Below are 15,874 nucleotides of genomic sequence, written 5' to 3' on the forward strand. Positions count from 1 at the left end.
TGGAGTCTGCTTAATGATCAAAGGAATTTATTTGGGCATTAACTAATAAGAGAGAATAAAGGAATTTGTTGAAGGAAGGATGAGTCATGTCCAATGCTGTTCTTTGGCAAGCTCTGCCCTGGTCCATCCCAGCAACCAAAACCACAAGGTATGGAAGAGAGAGCTGCATAGGTGCATCCCAGGTCTTAATGGTCTTTGAGTGGCCACACCCCAGGAGCATGTACCTCAAGGTCAGAGGCAGGTGTAACAGTTACCTGCTACCTCACTAGGGGCAGTGCTTCAGGGCATGGCTCAAACAGCTCCCGCTACAATTTTTGTTTTGTTTTTTTCGAGACAGGGTTTCCCTGTGTTGCCTGTCCTGGATCTTACTCTGTAGACCAGGCTGGCCTGGAACTCACAGAGATCTGCCTGGCTCTGCCTCCCGAGTGCTGAGATTAAAGGTGGGTGCCACCACCGCCCAGCATGGCTTAAACAGCTCCCACTACAATTTATATGTAACATAACAAAATAGTAATTACCACCATGCTTGTTCCACCCTACTCTATATCTTCCTTGTTTTCTAGAAGTGCAGTGGTGCCTCATAAACATAAAAACCACATAAACACTGGTTGCTAGTCCAGTCACCAACCGTTAACCCTGTGATCATATCAGCACAGTATTGCTGTTGATGCTGTTACATGACGTGTGTTCTCACTGTATGTTTTCTCCCTTTTCTTCCTTAGTTCTGGACATGGCAAGACATGTGCCACTCTACCGGGCTCTGCTAGAGTTGCTCCGGGCCATTGCTTCTTGTACATCTATGGTGCCGCTGTTGTTGCCTCTTTCTACAGAGAATGGTGAAGAAGAAGAAGAACAGTCAGAATGTCAGACTTCCGTTGGTACATTATTGGCCAAAATGAAGACCTGTGTTGATACCTACACCAACCGCTTAAGGTACAGCACCATGTTTGTTTCTCTTGACTTTGCTTTTAAACGTTTTGAAAATAGTTCTGTAAATGTTTTTAGCTTTTCTTCTTTATTGACATTTACCATTTATACAGGCATATACACACATAAATTCAGACAAGCAATATATCAACATAAAGAACAAGTATCCGTCCAGTCTTATACCTGTGCCCTTTTATCACAATAGTTTATTATTTGTCCCCTTGAGTAATATAGATATAGATAATGGGTTTTACTAACTGTACCACAGTGTGACAATTGTACAAAGGATGTTAATTTCCCTCAGCACTGAATTCAGAGACACCTTTAAGTGTCATTTTATACACTCCAGTGACATTGTTCTTATTTCTAATTCCACATTAAAGATACTGCATTTTTACTCTGCCTAGTTATTGTTGGGTGGTTAGGTTATTTTGTTATAACAACTTCATACATACAGTTTTGAAGTTTATATAAACCTATACAGGTAAATCTTAGTGTCCAATATGTGTGTGTATACATTACTTTTGTCATTTAGATACACGTTATAATTTATGGCATAACCTTTCTTAGAAATTAGAAAATCAGTCATTATTTGTTGGAGTTACAGTGAAGCTAATTGCTTATGGAACAGTAATATTTTTAATTCTCTTTTGGTCAAAGTTTATACTTGAAGATGATGAGTTCTGTTATGAAGAATGTAAAATCCAGAAAGCCTTTCTTTCCTTTTCACAGAGTCAATTTTCCTTGAAGATGGCCTTTAAAAGATAGTTTTTAAGGCATTTATATTACTGATGGAAGCTTTTGTGTGTATTAGTAGACTGCTAAGTCAATGAATGTTCTTTATCATCTTTGTACCCAGTTGTTTTGCAAGAATCTACAATTTAGGTGTTACAGGTTTAATTAATGCCGTTGAATTGGTCGCCAAAAAGAATGGTTCTGTTTTGGCCCAGTGTACTTACTCTCTGCCAGTTGGGCAGGGATCACACACTGGAAGGAATTAGGAGGCAGACTACTTGGTAAACACACAAAAAGCTATAGTTGCCGTCAGGAGTGGTAGCATATGTCTGTTGCTGCTTAGGCGGCCCAGAGCAGAAAGATGATTGAAGCCAGCCTGTACAATGAAGAGAGGCCTTTTGTTTCTGTTTGTTGTTGTTGTTGTTAAAGATGAAGGTTCACGTTACTCTGTTACTAGGAAAGGGAGTTGGAAAGGTCCATTTTCGTTGATAATTTTCTGTTGTATAGAAGAAAATAATACTGTGTTTGGTCTGTTCTATTCTGTTCTCCCCTCCGTTTTCGGTTTTTCTGATTCGGGTCTAGGAAACCAGTGTAGTTCTGTTAAAAGAGTATTTTGCTACTATTGAACCAAAAATCATACTGTCCAATTGAAGTGATGTCTTTAATTGAGCATCTTGTCCCTGCACTGTAATTAGTGTCTCTTGCTCCTGTACTCTAAAACATGTAGCTCTTAACTATATGTCTGTTAGATACCAAGATGGGGACCTGCCTTGCATTTCTCTGCCTTGTTTTTGTTGTTGGGATAATTATTATATATGGCTATAACCAAACAGTAAAAATATATACTCCGGGCCAGGTGATACTGCATGCTTTGTAATCCTAGGACTCAGGGAGGCAGACTATTGTTTAAATATTTGAATTCAAAATATTGTTTAAAAGTATCTTTCTTTAAATTGTGTATATCCCTATTCTATAATGACCCTGGTGGATCCTGTAAAGGATCTATGACAAGGAACTCTAAGATATTTAGGAATAAGTTTTTTGCAGTGAATGGTAGTTAATATATACCCTTGTTTATTTTTGCTTTTCTTAATCCTGTCCATACAAAATGCTATATAAATTTTTGAGTGGATTTTTGGCTTCTCTGAAAATGTATTATTTCAGATACAGAATAACTGAATTTGTTTTTCAGTTAATTGTCTGGAAAACACATCATATTTCAGATTTAAGACTCATATAATAACAAAACACACATGTGAAACCACAGTAACTGTCCACAGAGCTTGTTTCATTTGTTGTTTTCTATCCATAAAGGCCTGTGTGGTGACTGGTCTTAGTAACCCCCTTAGTAACACCCTTTGCTGGGGTGTTTTGTGTTAAGTCTTGTGAATGTTGCTTGGTTAAGATCCCAGTGGTTTCTGTTGGGTTTTGGGGGGGCTGTCTGATTAGAAAAGTCAAATCCATCCTTTTTTAGTCTACCAAGAGTTAAGACTTAAAACACTACCTGGCCGAGGCGGTGGTTGTACGCCTTAAATCCCAGCACTTGGGAGGCAGAGCCAGGTGGATCTCTGTGAGTTCGAGGCCGGCCTGATCTACAGAGCGAGATCCAGGACAGGCACCAAAACTACACAGAGAAAACCTGTCTCTAAATAAATAAATAAATGAATAAATGAATGAATGAATGAATGAATGAATGAATGAATGAATAAACAAACAAACACTTCCTGCCTTTCTTTGAAAAAAAAAGTGTATTTTGTCTTTTTGCCAAGCATTAAAAAAAAGTACCCCCCTCCTGAGTTATTGTATTTGACGTTGATCATCTTAAAAGAAATTGTTTTCATTCTGAAGATCTCTGATTTGAAGATAGTAGTTGCCTACATGTACAAGGCTCAACATCATAAACACATACTCTCAAAAAAAAAAAAAAAAAAAAGAGGGATTGGCTTAGTGAAGACTAGAGGGTGTTTGTGTTCCAGACTGTGTAGAAAGTTAGCACTGAAAGAAGTCATTTCCTGTTGTAGATAGTTCCAGACTGAAAGAAGTCATTTCCTGTGCAGTAAACCCAAGGAATTTGGGTATGCCATTAAATGTATATGGCAGATAAAGCAAGAGAGAAATCAAGGCTAGATGAAAGGTCACAGATTACTTATCTTTTTTTTTTTTTTTTGGTTTTTGAGACAGGGTTTCTCTGTGTAGCTTTGCGCCTTTCCTGGATCCTGCTCTGTAGACCAGGCTGGCCTTGAACTCACAGAGATCCGCCTGGCTCTGCCTCCCGAGTGCTGGGATTAAAGGCGTGCGCCACCACCGCCCGGCCCAGATTACTTATCTTTAAAAGTGGTAATGAGGGCTAGCAAGGTGATTCCAGCAAGTAAAGGCACTTACTGGTAAGTCTACTAACCTGAGAGGATCCCTAGGATGACCCACATGGTGGAAGGAGAGAACCAACTCATAAAGGTTGTCCTCTCTCTTCCACACACGTACCAAGGCAGGTGCATGCCCCCTCAAATAAAATGCAATAAAAAAAATTTCAATAGTGATCTTATCCAATCTAATGTAATTTTTGTTACAGATAGGTGATCTCTGAATGTACTTGAATGGTTGGAATGGGAGGTGGAATAAGGCCATGAAAGGAACTTTCCATCTCAGCAGTTGTGTCCTGAGACTTGTAACTGAGAAATTTGGTGTTTAATAACATTCTTGCTGATATATTATGGACTTGATATAAAGTTAGTTCCTAGGTAGAAATACATTTCTTTTTTTTTTTTTTTTTTTTTTTTTTTTTTTTTTTGGTTTTTTCGAGACAGGGTTTCTCTGTGTAGTTTTGCGCCTTTCCTGGAACTCACTTGGTAGCCCAGGCTGGCCTCGAACTCACAGAGATCCGCCTGGCTCTGCCTCCCGAGTGCTGGGATTAAAGGCGTGCGCCACCACCGCCCGGTAGAAATACATTTCTTATTCAAGACATTTGACTTAAAAAGCAATCATGGAGCCAGGCAGTGGTGACAAGCAGATCTCTGAGTTCGAAGCCAGCCTAGTCTATGGAGCAGGTTCCAGGACAGCCAGGGATACACAGAGAAACCCTGTCTTGAAAAACCAAAATGAATGAATGAATAAATAAAGTAATCATGGGTTTGTAGAGATGGTTCAGCAGCTAAGAGTACTTGATATCTTGCAGAGGACCCAGGTTCAGTTCCCATCACCCACATGGGAGCTCACAAAAGTTGTAACTCAAGTTCCAGGGAATTGGATGCCCTCTTCTGACCTACACAGGCATGTATGCTGTGCACATACATTCAGGGAAACAAAACACAAAAATAAAAATAAATCTAATTTTTTTAATTTAATAAAAGCAGTTATATAACTCAGACTTCAAGTTTGCTCAGGATCCTCCTCAGCAGCATGCAAAATGATCCCAGGTAGAAGATCTATGAAATGAATCCTACTGCTTGGGCAGGAATCTATCAGTTCTAGGCTTGATGAGGCCCAGTCATTTGAGACATTGTATTATGATCTTTGAGTATACAGTTAGCAGGAATGAAAAAGAGAGTATATACTCATTGGAATGCTCTCGTATGTACTCTCGTTAAGGTTGTAAATGTAGGAAACTTGTGCAGCACCTAATTAAAAAAAGAAAGAAAGAAAGGAACAAAACCACAACCCTTTTTTTTCCTGAAGCCCTGTGTGTATATCATGGAATTTTACTGACCTAATCATCAGTCAGATAGTTTTTGTTATTGAAAACTAAAGGTCAGTTTTCGTAATTGGAAGGTTTTGGTCAGCAGACTCCGGAGTTCCTGGTAAGTGAAGACGCGGTTAGATCTTGAGCACCCATGCTGTCACTTACTTAGAGTCCAAGTAATCCAGTAACGTTTTAAGGAAATTTTCACATTTAAAGAGGAAACATCATGGCAGAAACAATGCCATTTGCCATAAGTGGACGATTAGTATTAAAATAAACTAACTTGAATAAGCTAGTTTTTTTATTTCTCCTAGAAATGTGTTAACCTATATTCTCAAAGAAGAAGCATAATTATTCTCTTCTTTGAACAGATTTATAAAAATACTGTGTCTTAGTGTTTGCCACATGTGTGTAGTGCCCACAAGATGTCAGAAGACAGTGTCAGCTTTCCTGAAACTACATTTAATACATGGCTGGAAACTGTTGTATGGGTGCTGGGAACTGAATCTAGTTCCTCTGCAGAGCTGAAAGTGCTCTTAACTACTGAGACATCTCTCCAGCCCTATTCTCATTGTTTTTAAAAGTGAAACATGGAAAAATAAGATTCATATATCCATCAGCAGATGATTATTTAAACAAAGTGTGTTCATGGATGTAAAGTCATGCAACAGTGGGAATTAATAAAGTGGATCTCTATTTGTAAGTCTCTTTAGGTATAGAAAGAACTCTGAAACATCACTTTGTCTTAAAAATGATTGAAATACTGTTTCATATATTAAATACAGTGTGAAACAATTGTTTAAGTTCAGAATTATTGAATGAATTTCATCTTTCAATTTTCAGTGTGCAGTTCTGTAAACCCTAATGCATGTTAAGATTCCTTTAATCCCAGCCATAAACAAGTCATAAATAGTTTGATCATTAAAAATTTGCAATTAAACCTTTATCCCATCTGTAATGCCTGGTATCCAAAAATGAAAAAAACACAAATGGCCAGTAAGTCATTAGAAGTATTCATCATCTTAGCTATCAGAGAAATGCAAGTAACTTGAGATTCCACCCCACTTCAGTTAAATTAGTGTACTTAAGAAAACAAATGGCAAGCCAGGAGGTGGTGACACACCCCTTTAATACCAGCACTCAGGAGGCAGAGGCAAGAGGATCTCTGAATTCAGTCAAGGTCAGGCTGGTCTAGAGATCAAGTTCCAGGAGGCCAGGCTATACAGAAAATTCCTGACTAAACAATAAAAAGATTTTAAAATAGAAAATACGAAAACAAATGGCAACAAATTCTAGTGAGGATGTGGAGACAGAAGAACCCTTATCCACTACCATATGACCTAACTGTGCTACAGTCCATATACCTCAGGGACTCTGTATCCTTCCACAGAGATGCTTGCACATCTGTGTGTATTGCTGTATTACTCATAAAAGCAGGGAAATTGAGCCAGCCAAATGAATGGATAATGAAAATGTATGTGCATATATAAAGTGGAATACAATTCAGCTCTAAAGAAAAGTAAAATTGTGAAATTTGCAGGAAAATGGATGGATAGGTTTGGCAAGTATAATAACTAAGGTGACCAGACTTAGATAAAATCTTTGTGATTTCCCTCATGTGGATTTTAGTGTTTAATGTTTGTATGTCTATAAGGTGAGTGTAATATATGAAACAAGCTAAGATACCTGTAATGTGACAACTTCTGGGGAGATGCAACACACATGTCTACTCACCTCAGATAGGGAGCCACAACAGACCAAAGTACAGATACCATGAATGTCTAACTTGGTGAACCATGAGTTTTATTGGGGTTACTTACAGGAGCAGAAAAGACTCAAAGACAGCTGCATCACCAAGGCACGCTGCAGCATAGGTGACAGTTCACAAACCTGGGAAATCTAGAACACACTGCTCAGCTGAAGGTCGCTCAACAGGTTGGAGAGTGCCCCTTCCAGGTGCTCCGTTCTTCTAAACCTCTTCCTGACACCTAGCTGCTCCCACCTCAGAGTCTTTGCCCTTTGGCTTGTCTGTCTTCTTTGCAGCTCAGCTCCTCTCCTCTGAGAGAGTGTCTCAGCGTTTACTGCTTACTCTGGCAGAGAGAGAATCTGGTCATTTTCAGGGACTTCCTGAAAATATTTAGAGTTGTTTACCTTTCTTCTTAAGGAGCTTTTCTATGGGATAAAATGTTTCAATTTCCGGGGAAACTGTTGTTGTTCAACAGACTACAGAAAAGAGATGCTCAGGGCTGAGGAAGGGGAGGGCGTGCTGAAGGAAAATACTATGTTACATGGAAGTGGAAAATAAAATGGAAATAAATAGAAGTGCTCTGTGATGCTGTTGTTCCGTATTTTAAATGGGGAGATTTGGCAAACTAAAAATTACCTCAGGTTTTACCAAGCTCTTTCCTTTAGTAGAGTTTTCTCTCTCTGGTTAGTTTAATACGTGGCTTAACCACCATTCGCAGTCTGTCTTTGTTTTGCTGAGACAGGGTCTGGAACTCACTTTGTAGGCCTGAGGCAGGAGATACTTTTGAGTGCTGGGATTCTAAATGTGCCACCACACCCATCACCACGCATAGTCTTCCTCCGCTTTGGGGACACACTGATTTTAAGAAGCTTTCTCTCTCCTGTAGAATGTAGAAGATTTTACAGACAGGAGAAGAGAAAGGAAGATGTCCATTACCTGTCTTACTCTGTTTTCCTGTTTCCTTCCTCTGTGCTTAATTGAAGACAAAGTTAACAGTGACACAAACCTTGGTTTCATTTAGTGCAGCTACAGTTTGAGTTGTTTTGTGTGTCTGTTCAGTACTTAAGAGCTGCCGTGCTCGCTTCGGCAGCACACAGACTAACATTGGAACGATACAGAGAAGATTAGCATGGCCCCTGCGCAAGGATGACACGCCAATTCGTGAAACGTTCCATAGTTAGAAAGAAAGAAAGAAAATTGTATGCCATGGCTTGACTTTTAAAATGACACAATGAAGGAACACAGCCTACTAGAGAATGTGGTGCTGGCAGGCCTTGCCCTTCTCCCCCATTCCCTCTGCCTTGCTAAAAACTGTTAAGATTACATTCGAAAGCTGGCCACCAAGGTCCTTTCTTTTACTTTTTTTTACAAATCTTCCTCCTGAGACTGACTACTGAAGTCCAGCAATCAGAAACCCCCTTTGGCTCACCTAATTAACATGCCCAATTAAAATTAAACATCTCATCCTATTATGGGATGTCCCCCTTTACCTTTATAAACTGCCATTCGCTTATGTGCCATATCTGTCTCTTCTTTTTCCAGAGGCTGTCATCCCTGCCCCCTTTCCTTTGTTCCTTTCCCCTCTCCCTCATCCTCTATCTCGTCTACCACCGAATTCTAGCCCATTCTAACACAGACCTCCCTTTTCCTCTTCTTAAGAATGAGACCTACAAGGTCACTTGCTGTCTTTTTTTCTGTCGGAGCCAGAAAGCAGCCATTTTAACTTTTCTTCCCTGCTTAAAAAAGGATCTCTCTGTGGAAACAGGTGTTTGGGTGTGGTTTGTGCCTAGCTGGGGTCTGGAAGGCAGCCCCCGCTGTGCGGGAGTCCCCTTTACACTCTGCTTACTCTTGAATTTTTGCCCACTTATCCATAGTGATTCCCAAGAATGCTTTGCCTGCATTCTAGCTACAGCACTTTACTGTGCCATGCTTTTCTTGTTGGTCCAGGGCTGGTTTTGGTTCAAAGTATTCCCATAATAGGGATTAAAATAACTTGCAAAAATTAGGGAATGGCTTTTTAATCTTTGAAAGGACCACTTTGTGAGAGCAAGGCAGTGAGTTTATTGAGTTCACTTCCAGAGTATGGGTGAGGGGCTGTTTACAGGAGTGTAGGTGATGCCAAAACAAAGTCTCACCCCGTGATAGATAACAGCCTTCTAGAAACTGCATTATGGAATCCCCCTTTAAATTGACTTTACATTTTCTGTATAGTCTGGCATCTCCCAGGATGTCTTACAACTGGGGGCTTGGGGAACCAGAAGGAATAATGGCTGGATTCTTATATAAGGGTCCTGTGATTCCCCTCTCCATCCCTCCTTCTCCTGTGGGGAGTGCCAATAGCCCCATTACTATCACTATAGACCTAGCTACTTCTGTAATATGCTACTTGGTAAATTACCATGTTGTGTATGAAGGGAGAGGAGAGCTATGCCACAATAGTGCATTTCAAATATCTGCTCCCACTTTCAAGATTGTTTATACAGGGATTTTTTTTTCCCCAGAGTTTCAATAGTGAAATTGGGGCAGATCTCCTAAGAAGTGAAAGAGATCAGAAATAACAAAGATGTACAATGGGTCTGAATGGTTGTATAAAACCTGCAATTACATGTTTATTGCTGCACAAGTCCAGGGCTACTGTACTGAGTTTCATACCAATCATAAGGGATCAGAACCAGAATTTCATGAACATGAATTTCTGTAACTGTTAATTAGTGCTTTCCTTTTTTTCCCCCCTGCCAGTTTAAATTAATTTTGGTGAGTATAACATCTCTGCCTAAGCCCCATGCTTGTTAATTTCTTGAGCACAAGGCAGGCTTCATGACTGGGGATGAGTTCTAGTATAGTGTTGCATTTATCACATAATACAGTATCATTACTACTGGTACAGCCTTAAAGACAGGATCTTACTATGTAACCCTGACCCACCTGGAACTTGCCTTGTAAACCAGACTGATCTTGGGATTAAAGGTATTTGACATTGTGCTTGAATCAGCCTTAACTTCTTATATAAGATCTACACTTTTAAAATTGCTTGAAGATGGGTATGGTGGCACATTTATGCAATCCCAGCATTTATCATAGAAGTTTTGGGCTATAGAGTTGAGACCCTGTTTCAGAAACAAAAAAAATTAAAAATACAATCACTTAGATTTATGTTATTTTTGTTTTATCTAGTAGATGGAAAAATATACTTGCTTGACATAGACTGATACTATGAGAGCTTAAATCAGTAATTAACATCTGGGCCTGGTGTAGGACAGCCTTTCTACATGAGTTCCAGGACAGCCAGGGCTTCAGAGCAAGATTCTTTGTATCTTTTTTCTTTTCTTTTTAAGGTAACAAAGCTAGGATTTAGTTCAGCATCTCCTGATTCCCATGAAGTACAAAAATATTACTAAAAAATAGTGTAAATGAAGAAAGGTAAGTTAAGTGACCCAGTTTAGATACTTCTATATTTATGCACTACCACAACCAAATAATTCATTGATCATTTGGTTTCAGACTTGTATAATGGCTAGGTTGGAACTGTAACTGTTCCTCAATAGCTGTCTGATTAAATTGAAACTACAACTTACTGTATTAACTGATTGAACTTATAAATTGGGCTGGAGTGATGGCTAAGTGGTTAAGAACACTGACTGCTCTTTCAGAGGACTGAGGTTCAATTCCCAGCACCCACATGGCTGCTCATGGTCTGTAACTTCAGTTCCAGGGAATCCAACATCTGGCTTCCTTGGGCACCAGAAATGCACATGGTGCAAAGACATAATGCAACCAAAACAAAAACAAAAACAATTTTTAACTTAAAAATCATTGTCTTAGTATTTCTACCTCAGTAATAAACTTTTATGTAAAATGGTCATTCTGGTTTTTTGGTTTGGTTTTGTTTAATCAAATTGCATTACATTAGTTCTCTTTTATCTCTGAAAAAAATAAGAGCTGGAGGGATGGCTCGGTCTCTAAGAGCACTAGCTTCAAAACAAAGTCAATGTACAAAATAATGGGTTATGCTATATCTCAAGCAGTTTTTTTTTTAGACTTATTTATTATGTATACAGTGTTCTGTCTGCACGTATCCCTGCAGACCAGAAGAGGGCACCAGATCTCATTACAGATGGTTGTGAGCCACCATGTGGTTGCTGGGAATTGAACTCAGGACCTTTGGAAGAACAAGCAGTGCTCTTAACCTCTGAGCCATCTCTCCAGCCCCTCAAGCAGTTTTAATATTGAATTTGAATCTATTGCTTTTAATTTAGAACACAGTTCTTAGGCACATCATAGATAAGTAGCTTGTTTGTGTTATCTAGAGATTGTCAGAGCTGTCAGGGACTCTTTGGAACTCAGCTTCCCACCTTTTACAAATTAGGAATAAAGGTCCATATAAATTGTGACTTAGGGTGCTACAATCAAAATTGTGCACTCCTGATACTGCAATCAATGTATTCCAAAGACCTGTTCTGTTTGTTACCATACCAATTCAAAATGGTAGTGGTGGGGTACACTGGATTTTGAGCCAGATATTTGTGGTGTAGAAAAATAATTTAAATATAAGCAATGAGTTAAAAAAATTTATGGCCGGGCGGTGGTGGCGCATGCCTTTAATCCCAGCACTCGGGAGGCAGAGCCAGGCGGATCTCTGTGAGTTCGAGGCCAGCCTGGTCTACAAAATGAGTTCCAGGAAAGGCGCAAAACTACAGAGAAACCCTGTCTCGAAAAAAAAAAAAATTTATAGGATTTGAAGAAAAACCCAAGAATTAATTTATAATTAACATAATATATAACATTAAATTATAATATAATAAAATATAAAACATCTCCCAGGCCAGTGAGAAGACTCCATGCCTGTGACTTCACTCATATTTACATCATACATACAAACATGCACAATAAATAAAAATCTGAGAAAAAGCCCCTATTCTATTGATAATCTTTGGAAGCACATGAAATAGTATAGATTTTTACAGTTTTTCTGATAGTTTCTGTAACATCCATTCATTTTCATTCTCTGAAGAATTTGTAAATTAGAACTATGATAGAGCATTAAAAGGCAATATATTTCAATTGGTATGCATTCTAGTTATACCTTATAATTAATTAGTAGAGTACCAAACCATATTTTTTTTAAAGATTTATTTATTTATTATGTATACAGTGTTCTGCCTGCATGTATGCCTACAGGCCAGAAGAGGGCACCAGGTCTCATTACAGATGGTTGTGAGCCACCATGTGGTTGCTGGGAATTGAACTCAGGACCTCTGGAAGAGCAGTCAGTGCTCTTAACCTCTGAGCCATCTCTCCAGCCCTCAAACCATATTTTTAATACTTAATATTTCATGGCCAGAGAGCTAGCCCAATTGTTAAGAACATTTATTGCTCTTATAGGGCCAAGATTCCCAGCACACAGGATGACTCACAGCCATGGGTAACTCTAGTTCAGGAGATTTGACACTCTTTTCTAGTCTCTGTGTGCACCAGGCACAAATATAGTGCACATACATGTGGGCAAAACTCACTCACACATAAACTAAATAAAAATCTAAAAAAAGAGGAGCCAGATGTTAATGATGCATTTCTCCTTGCTACTTGGGAGACTGAGTCAGGAGGTTTGCAAGTTGAAGGACAGGATTAGCAACATAGCGATGGATTCCATCACCTCTCAAAAAGAAGACACTATTCCTTTAATAAAAGGATTTGGGGGCTGGAGAGATGGCTCAGAGATTAAGAGCGCTGCTTGTTCTTCCAAAGATCCTGAGTTCAATTCCCAGCAACCACATGGTGGCTCACAACCATCTGTAATGAGATCTGGTGCCGTCTTCTGGCTTGCAGGGATATGTGCAGACAGAACACTATACATAAAATAAATAAATAAATCTTTTTTTTAAAAAAGGATTTGGAGTGTGAATAATCTAGTCATTGTGCTTTATGTACTTATCATTTCCACTTGAATGAAAATGTAATTGTCTAGTGTAACAATTCATTCTTTTACCTACCAAATGTTTATGCTGTGAAGATATTTTGGACTCCTTTGTTTTCTACACAGTAGCCTGGGTGAGATGAATTTCCTGCTGGTCACTGCAGCCTGTGTAATCTCACAATGGAGTCAAAGTATAGCCATTGGTTTCCCTTTTGAGGAAATGTGAGCCTTTCATCACCTTTTCAAAGGCAGGAGCAGTGATTGTTTTATCTCTGTACAAATACTAACTATTGGACTACAGTAGCCAAATAATCATTCTGCATTATTCGGTATTTCATGGTTCACCAAAAATTTGAGAGACACACTTGCTGCTAATCAGAATTAGGCTTAATTGCTGTTATAGCAAAACACATGTGACATTCAGTTTGTGGTGTTCTGAATGTAAAACTTTTCTTTGGCAATACTCAAGTGAGCATTCTTAATTTCCACTTTTCTTAGCAATCTCACAGCGTCTTGGTGAAAAGAAACCCATCATACTTAAATAAAATGTTATTTAAAATGCCAAGTGCTGGTGGTACATGCCTTGAATCCCAGCACTCGGGAGACAGAGGCAGGTGGATCTCTGTGAGTTTGAGGACAGTCAGGGCTACACAGAGAAACCCTGTGTGTGGGATGAGGGTGGGGCAGAGATACCCCATTTCCTTTAAAAAAAAAAATCAACTGAAGTTGAAGTGAGATTATTTGACCTGTTCTCTGAAAAATAAAAAGTAAAAATCGGATTCTCTTATTCTCTTTTAAGTTCCCTTAACATTGACCTTATAAAAGTTCAGTCAGGGCTGGAGAAATGGCTGAGAGGTTAAGAGGACCTGAGTTCAATTCCCAGCAACCACATAGTGTCTCATAACCATCTATGATGAGATCTGGTGCTTTCTTCTGGTGTACATGCAGGCAGAACAGTGTATACATAATAAATAAATAAATCTTTTTTAAAAAACAGTTCAATCAAAGCTTTTCCTTTCCTTACCTCCGACTTGGTGCCTGTTGAGAAAACTGTCCTAGTTTCTTCTTGTGCCTCTGCCTCTTACAGACAATATAAAAGTCCTGATTCCCTAATCAAGACACATTGACAGAACCACGTCTTAGGCATTCCTTTTAAAAATGGTGACTTTAGATAGCTTCAGTTGTCTGTCAACAGTTTCTGTTTTGTTTTTAACTGTGTAGCTCTCACTGGCCTGGAGCTCACTCTGTGGACCACCCTGGCCTGGAACTCACAGAGATCTCCCTGGCTCTGACAACCTTTTTAGTTTGTGTTCTAAACAGTGAAGCTGGTGTTTATCTCCCCACCTTCCCACCCCAGCTGAGGACTGAGCCCAGAGCCCTTGTTTCCACTGAGCTAAATCCCCAACCCCACTATTACTTCGTGGTTAAGTTGGGTCATTCCTTAGTAAACTGATGACCTATATTATTTGTGGTGCTTCCATTTTGTGCACACATACAGTGCCATTACTGTGTCTGGTGGTATATTCAGGACCTAATATATTGGAGCTAAAAAAGCTCCTATGCCTGTGTTGGAAGTACTTGCCAGTGTCACTCATTTATTCTTCCTAAGGCATGGAAGCTTTCTGCTCACCCCTCCCCCTTCATTTAAATCATTAAAAATTCAGCTGGCACTTGAGGTTAGAGAGAGTTTAAGTAAGACTAAAAACAAGTATTGTTGAAACCTAGGCCTAAATTAATCATGTCTCACAGAGGTCCTTGTTAGGCATGTTTTACCAGTTACTTAGATTCTTTTTAGAGACGCTGGAAGCAAGTAAGTTGTCTACAGTAAATTTTTTTCAAGAGAACATCTTATTAACAAAAAAAAATCTTATTTACTTTTGATCTTAATTTGCTTTAAACTATAATTCTTGGCAGAAGGCTTTACACCTGAGGAAAGAAGTAAGTGTAGTTCTTGTTTTCTGGGTAAATGTCATTGCTAGTTCCCAGCAGTCCTGAATCTGCTCCTTTACATGCTGTGCTTTTAAATGCTTATTCACTCTGTGGGCCTTTCCGGCTTTAGAACTAGAAGGGATTAAAGAAGGCTTTCCTTTTTGCACTACCAAGAAAATAGTTGTTTGAAGTATGTTCCATTTCTGAGTTATAAAGCCACATAATTCTGATACAGTATAATAGAGCAATATCTGACTTAATTTTAACAGTCGTGTTAGTAGAGGCCATTAATATAATAATGTTGAGGTGTGGAGTTTTTTTTTAAATATATGTAACATTTTTGTTTATTTTGGGTTTGTGGGTGTGAATGCGTCATGGTAAACATATGGCAGTCAGTTTGATTTGCTAGAAGGAGTCAGTTCTTTCCTTCCACCATGGGAATCCTCGCTGTGCAACTCTGACTTTCAGGCCCAAGGCAGTACCTTTACCAACCAAGCTGTCTTACTGGCCCCAGAACATTTTTGGTTTTGTTTCTGTTCTTTAAATCTTCTTGTTTTGAGACAGATTTGCCCATTTTGCTCACATCCTAGTTCAGATTTTATCCATGGAGCCAAAGTTCACTTTATTAGCCATTCAGTTGGAATTCACAGCGTAGAGGAAAATGTGTACATTGTAATGGTAGAAACCTCAGTTGCTTCCTCGTATTTCTTCAGGGCAGTGATCACAGCCAGATTCAACGTATGCACAGAGCAGCGGATGCCATGGTAGCGGCCGTCGCTGATTGCTCTTACCATGTTGGATCCATTGTCAGTCTCAGAGGCCTACTTCCAGCTAGGTGCCTTGAACCCAAATAGCTTTTCACACAGACTTCAGGATGTGAGCTAAGGTATGGCCTTTTTTCCTGAGCTGGGCCTCCATATGGGTTGACAGTAACCTGCAGCTTTTA

The 15,874-nt window shown here is 39.2% G+C and overlaps 1 protein-coding gene and 1 non-coding gene across 2 annotated transcripts in view; both read left to right on the forward strand.

The window, feature by feature from the left end:
• Positions 1 to 15,874, forward strand: part of Birc6 (baculoviral IAP repeat containing 6) — a 205,629-nt gene that overhangs the window by 167,537 nt on the left and 22,218 nt on the right.
• Positions 8,160 to 8,266, forward strand: LOC128116120 (U6 spliceosomal RNA). The gene has a single exon (XR_008220380.1). It is a non-coding gene; the product is annotated as a U6 spliceosomal RNA (small nuclear RNA).

This window comes from Peromyscus californicus, unplaced genomic scaffold, assembly GCF_007827085.1.
Source record: "Peromyscus californicus insignis strain IS unplaced genomic scaffold, ASM782708v3 Scaffold_1__1_contigs__length_55948999, whole genome shotgun sequence".
In the NCBI taxonomy this organism is placed as follows: Eukaryota; Metazoa; Chordata; class Mammalia; order Rodentia; family Cricetidae; genus Peromyscus; species Peromyscus californicus.